The following is a 15,010-nucleotide window of genomic DNA, read 5'->3' as shown; positions in this document are numbered from 1 at the left end:
TTTATATTTCTAGTTTTTAGGTTTTGTCGTAAAATCCCTTAAGTGCTTTTTCTTTAGAATTAAGATTTAGGCGCTTTAGAATTTTGCGACGCAGTTTTTAGATTTTAGTGCCTAATTAAGTTATTGCCGTTTTGAATATAGAATTCCTTTTAGAGCCTTAATACCTTTAGGCACAACTTTTTAGATTTAATTTTTAGACTTTTAAGTTTTGACATTTTTCTTTCTTATTTTTATTTTTTCGACTTCTTGTTTTTCGACGCGCTTCTTTTTCTTTTTCATTTCTACGCTCTAGTTTTTAGGACATAGAATTTTCTTTATTTTCTTTAAACCTCAACGATAAATTATTTTAAGTGATTAAATTGATAGACATCTAAAATTTTTTGGTTCGTAGTAATAGTTGGATTTGTTAGTGGCGAGTTGTGGGCTTCCGATTTAAAGGGTCCTGGCTACCTGCTGCATATTGGCTATTCGAAACGTGGACAAAATCAGAAAAGTCTATTAATTCGATAACTTATATAATTTTTATATTTATAACTAATAGGATATTTAGTGAATGCACCGAGCAAAACGTTTACCACCTTTCATACGTTCACCACCTGTAACTCGATCAAGACATCTAGCCGATATTGTCGCCGTTGATTTTTCTTTAGAATCATCATCTAGTCGAACAAGTACTCCAACTCAAATTTCCGATAATCCATTTTTTGAACCCGACTTCACAATTGAGAACCCGGAGGATATTCAAAGACAATTCCAAGATCCAGAACCACTAATCATTCTTCCTGAACCACAAACTGTTAAATCAGAATCTTCTAGTAATTCGGATTCAACAATTTCAAATATGGAAATAACGGAACCTCTAAGTATGGAAGATCGAATGAGAGCTACACGCACTAGCCAAGGACATGCCATTACGCGACCAGACATTAATGCGCCAGATTATGAAATCAAAGGACAAATCCTACACATGGTAACTAATCAATGCCAATATAATGGTACGCCAAAAGAAGATCCAAACGAACATCTTCGAACCTTTAATAGGATATGTACTTTATTCAAAATCAGAGAAGTTGAGGATGAACAGATCTATCTCATGTTGTTTCCCTAGACTTTAAAGGGAGAAGCCAAATATTGGTTAGAATCGTTACCTAAATGACTGATTGACACATGGGATGTTTTAGTTGAGAAATTTCTTAAAAGATTCTTTCCAGCATCTAAAGTCGTGAGACTTCAAGGAGAAATTGCCACGTTCGTGCAAAAGCCAAATGAAACGTTATATGAAGCGTGGACAAGATTCAGAAGGATGTTGAGAGGATGTCCTCAACACGGTGTAGATACTTTTCAAATAGTACAGATATTTTACAAAGGCGTCAACGTCACCACACGAAAAGACATCGACACAGTAGCTGGTGGTTCCATTATGAATAAAACCGCAACCGAAGCTCACAAGATAATTGATAATACAGCCTCCCACTCTCATGAGTGGCACCAGGAAAAAGATATCTTTCATTCATCTAAAGTGGCTAGAGCCGATTCTAGCCATGACTTTGATTCAGTTTCCGCAAAAATATATGCTTTCGAAAGACGAATGGAAAAGATGAATAAAGATATTCACGCAATACGAATAAGTTGTGAGCAATGCGGTGGACCACACTTAACGAAAGATTGTCACATTGAGCAAACGATGGAACAACATGAGAATGTTTCCTACATGAACCAAAGGGCGGGAATTAATTATCAAAATAATTATCAACCGACAAGGCCAAACTTCAATCGAAATCAAAACATTCTTTACAATCCAAATGGACCCAACAAAAACTCGTACAACCAACAAGGTCCGAATAACCAACCAACTCAAAACAACACTTTCAATCAACAAAGACCTAGCTTGTATAAACCACCACAATAAAATGAAGAAATAAAGTCAAATCTAGAAGAAATGATGGCAAAGCTAATGGAATCTCAAACACAATTTATTACATCTCAAACCCAAACAAATGAGAGGTTTGATCAGTCATTAAGAAATCAACAAGCTTCCATTTTGAATCTAGAAAAACACGTAGGTACTCTTGCTAGCTTGATGAGTGAGAGGGAACAAGGAAAGCTACCGAGTGATACTAAAGAGAATCCTCAAAATGAGAATGTTAATATGGTGTCAACAAATTATGAAAAACCAGCACCAGAAGATGGGAGGGTTTTAGATGTGAGTAACAATGAAGAAGTTACAACACCACCACCACCCGAGTATGTAAAGCCAGTGGTGGCACCATACAGACCACCCATCCCGTTTCCAAGAAAAGGAGTTGAGTATGAGCAAGTAATAGGTAATAAAGTTTGTGATACCTCTGGAAAGAAAAAGAAGAAGAATAAGAAAGTACAAGAAATAAAAACCGTAGAAGTAAACCCGGTAAAGATAGTTCCACCAAAACTTCCACCAAGGTTGGGTGATTCAAGTGAATTTATTGTTCCTTATCTACTTAGTGATTGTGTCATGTATGATGTACTAGCAGATTTAGGTGCAAGTGTGAGTGTTATGCCTCTTTCATTATATAAGAGATTAGGAGTAGGTGAGTTAAGTCCAACGGAGATGAGTGTTCGACTCTTTGATCAAATCATTAGGCACCCAGTTGGAATTGCTGACAATCTACCCGTTCAAGTGGGTAATTTAACCTTTTTAGTCGAATTTATTGTCATTGACATAGAAGAGGACTCAAACGTTCCTCTAATTTTAGGTTGACCACTCTTAGCGTACACCGGGGAGTTATTTTATGTAAGAGAGGGTCGAATGACACTTAGTGATGGTGACAAATCGGTCAACTTTGTGATTCGAAAGTCTAAATCTCCACCAACCAAAACCGTTGAACCAAAAAAAAAAACGATTGGTAAGAACCATATTGTTTTACTAACTCCATTGGTAGTGCTTAACAATAATAAAATGCCTAAGTATGGGGAAAATGAAGTAACACCTAATGATGGCCTGATAACAAAGAACCTCGTTGTTGATACGAAATTAAATGATCTCGTTATTAACAGTTCAATGAAGAAACTTATCAAACGGATTCGCGATGCTAGAACCAAGGGGGACTTTAAGTTATGTAACCGGTTAGTATCTAATCTATCGCCTAAAGAAAAGGCGAAAATAGTTGAATTTGTGGAAATTACACAGGAATCCGACCAATGGCTTAAAGCAAAAGTCACAGATATGCAAGTTGATTATGGTCTAAAAGAAATTGACGATGAAGTTAATCACAATTTCGACACCACAGCTACCTAAGTGTGGGGAGATTCAAATGTTCTTAGAAAAAAATGTTGTCTAGAGTTAGTTGTTCTGTTCTCGTGTAGTTCCGAGAATGGAATCCGATTGGTCTTTTCCACTATCAGACACTAAAGAACTAGTTTTCTCCCCCCATTCTGAATTTTTTTTGTAGGTTTTGTATAAAATTAATATGCATTTTAAATTTAAGTTTTGTGTGAATTTAAAAATAAAATTTACTTTATTTCTTTAAATTTAAAAAAATGATTTCTAAAATTCATTGCACTAGGTCATAGAACCGAAATTGCTTTACCCAAGGACGAGGGGAAAAATTTTGTTATCATTATTTTAATATTATTGATCTAAAGTATGCCAAAAAAAATATTATATAAATGTGGGGTAATATACCCAATTTCAAAAATATTTATGTTTGTATTTTATGTTATATACAAAACAGGGTAAAACAGCGCACTTTCAAAGACTGGCATTAAGTTCAACAAAAGCTACTAATTTTGACGGCAAGAAGCAAAATATCAAATGTGATATAAAAACAATATGTTTGCAAACTCGGTATTTTTAATCATTTTTCTACGCTAATCACCCTCACGAATTTAAATTTTTACTGATTTCTTGCAAATGAGGGCATTGCAAGATCTCAAGTGTGGGGAAGGGTTATAAATTCTCTCGGGTTTACACTTGGTTTAATTTGAAAAATTTTCAACTAAATGAATTCAAAATCATGTTTATACATATTTATGAACGATAAAACTAGGCATTAACACCGAAATTATTGTTACCTTGGAGAGGACATAAATTGAGAAACAACCCAAAACGCTTGAATTCATTTAAAATGGAATAGAAGACAATAAAAAGGTAAAGAAAGAAATAAAATAAAACCTAAGTGTGGGAAGAATGCACCAAGTTCTTTAAAACAGATATCACACATTTTTGTACAAGATTATTGCAGGTACTTTTGTTTTGGACTAAACTAATAAGTTTTACCCGATTTACTGTAATATATTTGAAAGAAAGATGGATCTACAAGATGAATCAATTCCATCATTAAAAGGAAGTAAAGTCTTTCGAAAAAGACACGCGCTTCTTGATTTAGGTCAGGAAGTTATCGTCCAGACCAGCTGTAGGTTGACGAAAAATCTAGAAAAGTCATCTCTAAAATCAGCAGAAAATCCACGGACCTCAGCATCAAACAGGGTCGCCAAGTAGTCAGACTTATCCTATCCATGAGAGGATCTGTCTCGTAAAATGGGGAGGGCGCCGTGCAAATTAGCTTGATAAGACTAATGAATCAGACCCCCAGAAAGGATAATCTCCTTAAAGATTAAAAATCAGCATTTAAGCCTGATATTATTCAATCCTTGAGATTGACCTTAAAGATTGAGAATTCAAACTCATGGAAATCGATGATATCTAAACTCGAGCTTGAACGAGAAAATATTTTAATCAAATTAAAACCGATTTGTTTTCTAAAAACCTATTTTCAATGCGTTCATTACCATTGAACGTAAAATTCTAAGAATTCATCGGAATTCAATAGGTCACCTGAACCAAATCGGGTGTCAACCGTAAGAACGGTGGTTGCATAGCATGGTCGAAGACAGGATCTTGTGTCAGACCAAAAAATTATAGGCTGATCTTTACTATTTCTCCTACAAAGGATAGTAATTGCATCCGACACGTTGTGGACCATGAACATCTGCTTGTCATTAGACATTGCCTCAACAGTTGCTTATTCAACGCTTTCCTTTACAATTGGATGGTAGTTTACCGAAAGGTAATATATAGAGCAAGTAAACTGGACGTGTTGCTTTCCTAATACAAGGTTAGCAAGTGTGTGACACAAAACCATAAGTTTTGAGCTAAAATTTTAAATATCTGAAACCCACAAAACCCACAAAAATATTTTGCAAACATCGGTGAAGGGTTATTCCAGAAAACTTGCTTGAGGTAAAATCTAGCTTGAATTTTTAAAAGATTAAAAGTTTTCATAAAGATCCTATTTCCTTAAAGGATCTAAATTTTCATAGTCATGTGGGACTGTAAACCACATCGTTACTATCATTGTTTATACCGCCGTATCAAAATCGCTGATGTATAAAGTGTGAGAATAAAAAAAGTGATCGAGTGAAGTGTGATTTAATTTCAAGTTATGTATTGCTTGAGGACAAGCAACGTTCAAGTGTGGGGATATTTGATAGTGCTCCAAACGAACATATATTTAGTCGCAATATCATCCGAATATGTAAAGTTTTTAGTTGTAATTATTCCGTTTTTAAGTTGTAATCGTTTAAATAAATAAATGCGAAGACGGAGCACAAAGATTAAAGAATTGAAGAAAAAGTGCCACTAAAGCTGGAAAAGTGCCACTAAAGCCATAGTGCACTCAAAAGTCCCACAAAAAGTGAGTTAAAGACTTGCGCGGATTTTGGGAGTTAAGGAAAATAATTTTTTGTGCAACTCACAAGTTGCAAAATGCAAATTGCAAGATATTAAATCATACGAAAAGACGTTCAAAAATCCAGATCCGAGACATAAACCGAGCATCAACGCGCGAGTCAACGGACCTAAAATTACAAGTCTACTATGTACAAGAATATAATATAATATATATATATATATAATTATATATAATTATATATATATTATATTATATATTATATTAAAACAAGCAGCCCACGTTTAAATCAAGAGAGGGTGCTGGCCAGTCTGTCCATGTGATCGCATGGAAATAACAAAGGGAACCCATGCGATCGCATGGGTCTCAAAATCAGAAAACATCTATAAAAGGCACCAGTTTTCTGACGAGAGAACATACACCTTCACACACTCTTTCTCTTAGTTTATATTTATATTTATATTTATATTTTATAATTATAATTTTAATTTTAAGTTAATAATAAGGTTGTTGTAAGAAATGTTTTACGGGTTTTAAAGTCGGAACTCTGTCCGTGTAACGCTACGCAATAAATAATCACTGTAAGCTATGTTCTTCTTTTTTAAATTAATGTCTCGTAACTAAGTTATTATTATGCTTATTTAAATCGAAGTAATCGTGATGTTAGACTAAATATTAATGATGGGGTTATTGGATTTTGTACAATAATTAGGGTTTGGACAAAAGACCGACACTTGTGAACATTAGACTATTGACTATTAATAGGTGGGGGGCATTGTCTAATTGAATGACAACTCATTAGAATCTGTCGAACCTATCTTCAAATTAGTTAATCTAATAATTATTAAAATGATTACGAAGGTCATATTTAGTGACGTTTATACGACATCGTTTACAATCATTTAATTAATCAATTGGATTGGGTAATTTATTATTCATTATGGCCAAGTGAATAAATTAATGTATCATGGACTAATTAAAACAGGGGTGGATTACATACAAGGATAATTGGTGTAATTGTTAACAAAGTATTAAAACCTTGGATTACACGTAGTCGATAACCTGGTGTAATTATTAACAAAGTATTAAAACCTTGTTACAGTTCGAATCCCTAATTAGTTGGAATATTTGACTTCAGGAATAAGGTTAATTTGACCAACATTTTATAATTATGACCGATGGACTATTATGGGCAAAAACCAGATAGGTTTCAAATAAATCCAGGACAAAGGACAATTAACTCAGAGTAATAAATTAAAGTTAAAACGTCAAACATCATGATTACGAAAGTTTAAATAAGCATAATTCTTTTATTGTATTTCTTATCGTAATTTTAATTATTGTCATTTTATTATTCACAATTTTATGTATCGTCATTTATTTATCGTTATTTATTTTACGCACTTTAATTATTGTCATTTATCATTACGCTTAAAAATATAAAATCGACAAACCGGTCATTAAACGGCAAAACCCCCATTTATATATAATATTATTACTACCTATAATTATATATATTTTATATAAATATAGTTTTTAAAAACATAGTACGTAATCACTAACTCCCTGTGGAATAAATCGGACTTACTAAAAACTACACTACTCTACGATTAGGTACACTGCCTATAGTGTTGTAGCAAGGTTTAGGTATATCCCATCTATATAAATAAATAAAACTTGTGTAATATTTCGTCGCATTTCATATTAAAAATAATAGTATTTCGTACACCTCCGCTGCAACATCATCATATAATTTTGAATCTAATGTCACTTCAATAAACACGCTTTTTAAATTATTAATATGCACCGCCAGATGGAGTAACATTTGGTGGCGCATAACCTTCGGTTTCAGATTTTGCTGAAGTTGTCAAGATCACCCTAAAACGGCCCAACGATCAAGACTCTCTTGACGTGCTTGCCATTCAAGGTCATCTAGATTCCGACAAAGACATCTTTTATCGCAAATTCGCACCTCACATCAAACACCATCGACGGTTCGTGGTGCTTTCTGTTTTGTGTCTTTGGCCAAAATGTTAGATCTATCGTAACTTTTGACTCGTACCTCCAATTTAGTCACCGTTTTTTTAAATCATGTATTTTTTGAGATATATTCGTTAGCAAATTTCCGTAGGCGGTTTCTCCCAAATATGTTCCCAAACGCGGCCTAAAAACCTTCAGTTTTGCAAATTTTTTATATTTTAGACGCTCTGTTGACCGTTTTGAATTGCTATCATATTATTCCTTTTTGTGTGCATGACCTAGCATGGTACATATTGTTTTAAGGGCTATTATTTCACTCACTATGTAATTATATATAACGCAAATAATTTTTAATCTAATGACACTTCATTTAACACGCTTTTTATATCAATAATATTCGCCTCAAAATGGAGTACCATTTGGCGGCGCATAACCTTCGGTTTCAGATTGTGCTGAAATTGTCAAGATCACCCTAAAACGGCCCAACGAGCAAGGCTCTCTTAACGTGCTTTCCATTCGAGGTCATCTAGATTCCGAAAAAGACATCTTTCCTCACAAATTCGCAACACATACCAAACACCACCGACGGTTCGTGGTGCTTGCTGTTTTGTGTCTTTAGCCAAAATGTTAGATCTATCGTATCTTTTGACTCGTACCACCAATTTAGTCACCGCGTTTTTAAATCGTGTATTTTTTCGAGATCTATTTGTTAGTAAACTGCTGTAGGCAGTTGTCCAAAATAAATTTCGAAACGAGGCCTCGAAAACCTTCAATTTTTCATTTTTTTATATTTTATACGATCTTTTGACCGTTTTGAATTTCTATCATATTCCTTTTTATATGCATGACCTAGCATGGTACATATTGTTTTAAAGCCTATTTTTTTCACTCACAATTTAATTATATATAAGGCATATAATTTTGACGGGCATAACCTTTGGTTTTAGATTCTAATGAAATTCTCCAGATCACCCTTGAACGACCCTACATCAAGACTCTCGAAAAGTGTATTGCCATTCGAGGTCGTCAGGATGATGAAAAAGACATTTTACTCATTTTTAATGTTCTTTTGTGAACGTTTTTAATATATTTCGTATTATTACTTGTGTATGTATGCATGACTTAGCATGGTATACATAGTTTTAAGGCCTATTATTTCACTCACAATGTAATTATGTATAACGCATATAATTTTGAATCTAATGTCACTTCATTAAACACTCTTTTTAAATCATTAATATGCGCCGCCAGATGGAGTAACCGTAGGCGGCGCATAACCTTCGGTTTCATATTGTGCTGAACTTGTCAAGATCACCTTAAAACGGCCCAACGAGCAAGACTCTCTTGACGTGCTTGCCATTCGAGGTCGTCTAAATTCCAAAAATGACATATTTGCTCGCAAAATCGCACCACCCACCAAATACCATCGACGGTTCGTGGTGCTTGCTGTTTTGTGTCTTTGGCCAAAATGTTAGATCCATTGTATCTTTTGACTCGTACCTCCAATTTAGTCACCGTTTTTTTTAAATCGTGAATTGTTTCGAGATCTATCCGTTGGCAAACTGCCGTAGGCACTTTGTCCTAAATATTTCCAAACGAGGCCTCAAAAACCTTCATTTTTGCAATTTTTTTATATTTTAGACGCTCTTTTGATCGTTTTGAATTTCTATCATATTATTCTTTTTTGTATGCATGACCTAGCATGGTACATATTGTTTTAAGGCCTATTATTTCACTCACAATGTAATTATGTATAACGCATATAATTTTGAATCTAATGTCACTTCATTAAACACGCTTTTTATATCAATAATATGCGCCGCCAAATGGAATACCATTTGGCGGCGCATAACCTTTGGTTTTAGATTTTACTGAAATTCTCCGGATCACCCTTAAATGACCCTAACATCAAGACTTTCAGAAAGTGTATTGCCATTCGAGGTCGCCAGGATGCCGAAAAAAGGCATTTTAGTCATTTTTAATGTTCTTTTTTGAACGTTTCAATATATTTCGTATTATTACTTTTGTGTATGCATGATTTAGCTAGATATACATAGTTTTAAGGCCTATTATTTCACTCATAATGTAATTATGTATAACGCATATAATTTTCAATCTAATGTCACTTCATTAGACACGTTTTTTAAATCATTACTATACGTCGTCAGATGGAGTAACATTTGGCAGCGCATAACCTTCGGTTTCAGATTGTGCTGAACTTGTCAAGATCACCCTAAAACGGCCCAATGAGCAAGAATCTCTTGACGTGCTTGCCATTCGAGTTCGTCTAGATTTCGAAAATGACATCTTTGCACACAAAATTGCACAACACACCAAACACCATCGACAGTTCGTGGTGCTTGCTGTTTTGTGTCTTTGGCCAAAATGTTCGATCTATCGTATCTTTTGACTCGTACCTCCGATTTAGTCACTTTTTTTTTGAAATCGTGTATTTTTTCGAGATCTATCCGTTGGGAAATTGCCATAGGCGTTTTGTCTCAAGTATTTTTCCAAAAAAGGCCTCGAAAACCTTCATTTTTGCAATTTGTTTATATTTTAGACGCTCTTTTGACCGTTTTAAATTTCTATCATATTATTCCTTTTTGTATGCATGACCTAGCATGGTACATATTGTTTTAAGGCCTATTATTTCACTCAAAATGCAAATATGTATAACGCATATAATTTTGAATCTAATGTCATTTCATTAAACACGCTTTTTATATCAATAATATGCGCCGCCAAATGGAGTACTATTTGGCGGTGCATAACCTTTGGTTTTAAGATTCTACTGAAATTATCCAGACCACCCTTAAACGACCCTAAAATAAAGACTCTCGAAAAGTGTATTGCCATTCGAGATCGCCAGGATGCCGAAAAAAGACATTTTACTCATTGTTAATGTTCTTTTTGAACGTTTTCAATATATTTTGTATTATTACTTTTGTGTATGCATGACTTAGCATAATATACATAGTTTTAAGGCCTATTATTTCACTCATAATGTAAGTATGTATAATGCATATAATTTTAAATCTAATGTCACTTCATTAAACACGCTTTTTAAATCATTAATATGCGCCACCAGATGGAGTAATATTTGGCGGCGCATAACCATCGGTTTCAGATTGTGCTAAATTTGTCAAGATCACCCTAAAAAGGCCCAATGAGCAAGACTCTCATGACATGCTTGCCATTCGAGGTCGTCTAGATTCCGAAAAATACATCTTTGCTCACAAATTCGCACCACGCACCAAACACAATCGACGGTTCGTGGTGCTTGCTGTTTTGTGTCCTTGGACAAAATGTTAGATCTATCGTATCTTTTGACTCGTACCTCCGATTTACTCGTTTTTTTTTTTGAAATCGTGTATTTTTTCGAGATCTATCCGTTGGCAAACTGCCGTATGCGGTTTGTCCCAAATATTTTTCCAAACGAGGCCTCGAAAACCTTCATTTTTGAAATTTTTTTATATTTTAGACGCTCTTTTGACCGTTTTGAATTTCTAACATATTATTCCTTTTTGTATGCATGACCTAGCATGGTAGATATTGTTTTTAAGGCCTATTATTTCACTCACGATGTAATTAAGTTTAACGCATATAATTTTGAATCTAATGTCACTTCATTAAACACGCTTTTTATATTAATAATATGTGCCGCCAAATGGAGTACCATTTGGCGGCTCTTAACCTTTGGTTTCAAATTCTACTTAAATTCTCCAGATCACCTTTAAACGACCCTTACATCAAGACTCTCGAAAAGTGTATTTCCATTCGAGGTCGCCAGGATGCCGAAAAAATACATTTTACTCATTTTTAATGTTCTATTTTGATCATTTTTTCAATATATTTCATATTATTACTTTAGTGTATGCATGACTTAGCATGGTATACATAGTTCTAAGGCCTATTATTTCACTCACAATGTAATTATGTATAACGCATATAATTTTAAATCTAATGTCTCTTCATTAAACACGCATTTTAAATCATTAATATGCGCCGCCAGATGGAGTAACATTTGGCGGCACATAACCTTCGGTTTCAGATTGTGCTGAAATTTTCAAGATCACCCTAAAAAGGCGCAACGAGCAAGTCTCTCGTGACTTGCTTACCATTCGAGGTCGTCTATATTACGAAATAGACATCTTTGTTCTCAAATTCGCACCACGCACCAAACACCATCGACGGTTCGTGGTGCTTGCTATTTTGTGCTTTGGCCAAAATGTTAGATCTATCATATCTTTTGACTCGTACCTCCGATTTAGTCTCCGTTTTATTTTTAATTGTGTATTTTTACGAGATCTATCCGTTAGCAAACTTCTGTAGGCGGTTTGTCCCAAATATGTTTTCCAAACGAGGCTTCGAAAACCTTTAATATTGCATTTTTTTATATTTTAGACGCTCTTTTGACCATTTTGAATTTCTATCGTATTATTCCTTCTTGTAAGCATGACCTAGCATGGTACATATTATTACAAGGCCTATTATTTCACTCACAATGTAATTATGTATACCGCATATAATTTTGAATCTAATGTCACTTCATTAAACACGCTTTTTATATCACTAATATTCGCCGCCAAATGGAGTGCCATTTGGCGACGCATAACCTTTGGTTTCAGATTCTACTAAAATTTTCCAGATCACCCTTCCACGACCCTAACATCAAGACTCTCGGAAAATGTATTGCCATTTAAGGTCGCAAGGATGCCAAAAAAGACATTTTACTCATTTTTAATGTTCTTTTTTGAACGTTTTCAATATATTTTATATTATTACTTTTGTGTATGCATGACTTAGCATGGTATACATAGTTTTAAGGCCTATTATTTCGCTCAAAATGTACTTATGTATAACGCATATAATTTTGAATCTAATATCACTTCATTAAACACGCTTTTTAAATCATTAATATGCGCCGCCAGATGGAGTAACATTTGGCGGCGCATAACCTTCGGTTTCAGATTGTGCTGAAATTGTCAAGATCACCCTAAAACGTCCCCAACGAGCAAGACTCTCTTGACGTGCTTGCCATTCGAGGTCGTCTAGATTCCGAAAAATACATCTTTGCTCGCAAATTTCACACCACGCACCAAACACCATCGACGGTTCGTTGTGCTTTCTGTTTTGTGTCTTTGGCCAAAATATAGATCTATCGTATCTTTTGACTCGTACCTCCGATTTAGTCACTGTTTTTTTGAAATCGTGTATTTTTTCGAGATCTATCCATTGGCAAACTACCATAGGCGATTTGTCACAAATATTTTTCCAAACGAGGCCTCGAAAACTTTCATTTTTGCATTGTTTTGTATATTTTAGATGCTCTTTTGATTGTTTGGATTTCTATCATATTATTCTTTTTTGTATTCATGACCTAGCATGGTACATAGTGTTTTAAGGCCTACTATTTCACTCACAATGTAATTATGTATAACGCATATAATTTTGAATCTAATGTCATTTCACTAAACACGCTTTTTATATCAATAATATGCACCGCCAAATGGAGTACCATTTGGCGGCGCATAACCTTTGATTTCAGATTATACTGAAATTCTCCAGATCACCCTTAAACGACCCTAACATCAAGACTCTCGGAAAGTGTATTGCCATTCTAGGTCGCTAGGATGCCAAAAAAGACATTTTACTAATTTTTAATGTTTGTTTTTGAACGTTTTCAATATATTTCGTATTATTACTTTTGTGTATGCATGACTTAGCATGGTATGCATAGTTTTAAGGCCTATTATTTCACTCACAATGTAATTATGTATAACGCATATAATTTTGAATCTAATGTTACTTCATTAAACACGCTTTTTAAATCATAAATATGCGCCGCCAGACAGAGTAACATTTGGCGGCGCATAACCTTCGGTTTCTTATTGTGCTGAAATTGTCAAGATCACGCTGAAATGGCCCAACGATCAAGACACTATTGACATGCTTGCCATTCGAGGTCGTGTAGATTCCGAAAAATACATCTTTGCTCGCAAATTCGCACCACGCACCAAACACCATCGATCGTTCGTGGTGCTTGTTGTTTTGTGTCTTTGGCCAAAATGTTAGATCTATTGTATATTTTGACTCTTGCCTCCGAATTAGTCACCCTTTTTTTTTGAAATCGTGTATTTTTTTTCGCGATCTATCCGTTAGCAAACTGCCGTAGGCGGTTTGTCCCAAATATTTTTCCAAACGAGGCCTAGAAAACCTTCATTTTTGCATTTTTTATATTTTAGACGCTCTTTTGACCTTTTTGAATTTCTATCATATTATTCCTTTTTGTATGCATGACCTATCATGGGAACATATTGTTTTAACCCATATTATTTCACTCACAATTTAATTATGTATAACGCATATAATATTGAATCTAATTTCACTTCATTAAACAAGCTTTTTATATCAATAATATACGCCGCAAAATCATTTGGCGGCGCCTATCCTTTGGTTTCAGATTCTACTGAAATTCTCCAGATCACCCTTAAACGACCCTAACATCAAGAATCTCGGAAAGTGTATTACCATTCTAGGTCGCCAGGATGCTGAAAAATGACATTTTACTCATTTTAAATATTCGTTTATGAACGTTTTCAATATATTTCGTATTATTACTTTTGTGTATGCATGACTTAGCATGGTATACACCGTTTTAAGGCATATTATTTCACTCACAATGTAATTATGTATAACGCATATAATTTTGAATCTAATATCACTTCATTAAACACGCTTTTTAAATCATTAATATGCGCCGCCAGATGGAGTAACATTGGGAGGCGCATAACCTTCGGCTTCAGATTATGCTGAAATTGTCAAGATCACCATAAATCGGCCCATCGAGCAAGACTCTCTTGACGTGCTTGCCATTCGAGGTCGTCTAGATTCCGAAAAATATGTCTTTGCTCGCAAATTCGCACCACACACCAAACACCATCGACGGTTCGTGGTGCTTTCTGTTTTGTGTCCTTGGATAAAATGTTAGATCTATCGTATCTTTTGACTCGTACCTCCGATTTACTCATCGTTTTTTTTTTGAAATCGTGTATTTTTTCGAGATCTATACGCTGGCAAACTGCCGTATGCGGTTTGTCCGAAATATTTTTCCAAACGAGGCCTCGAAAACCTTCATTTTTGCATTGTTTTTTATATTTTAGACGCTCTTTTGACCGTTTTGAATTTCTATCATATTATTCCTTTTTTATGCATGACCTAGCATGGTACATATTGTTTTAAGGCCTATTATTTTACTCATAGTGTAATTATGTATAACGCATATAATTTTGAATCTAATGTCACTTCATTAAACACGCTTTTTATATCGATAATATTGGTTTCAGATTCTACTGAAATTCTCC

The 15,010-nt window shown here is 34.5% G+C and overlaps 1 non-coding gene across 1 annotated transcript; it reads right to left on the bottom strand.

Moving 5' to 3' along the window:
• Positions 1-1,225: 1,225 nt before the first annotated feature.
• LOC139869757 (small nucleolar RNA R71) lies at positions 1,226-1,332 on the bottom strand. The gene has a single exon (XR_011766338.1). It is a non-coding gene; the product is annotated as a small nucleolar RNA R71 (small nucleolar RNA).
• Positions 1,333-15,010: the final 13,678 nt, after the last annotated feature.

The sequence above is a fragment of the Rutidosis leptorrhynchoides genome, chromosome 9 (genome assembly GCF_046630445.1).
Source record: "Rutidosis leptorrhynchoides isolate AG116_Rl617_1_P2 chromosome 9, CSIRO_AGI_Rlap_v1, whole genome shotgun sequence".
In the NCBI taxonomy this organism is placed as follows: domain Eukaryota; kingdom Viridiplantae; phylum Streptophyta; class Magnoliopsida; order Asterales; family Asteraceae; genus Rutidosis; species Rutidosis leptorrhynchoides.
This window is presented reverse-complemented; position numbering and strand designations above follow the sequence as displayed.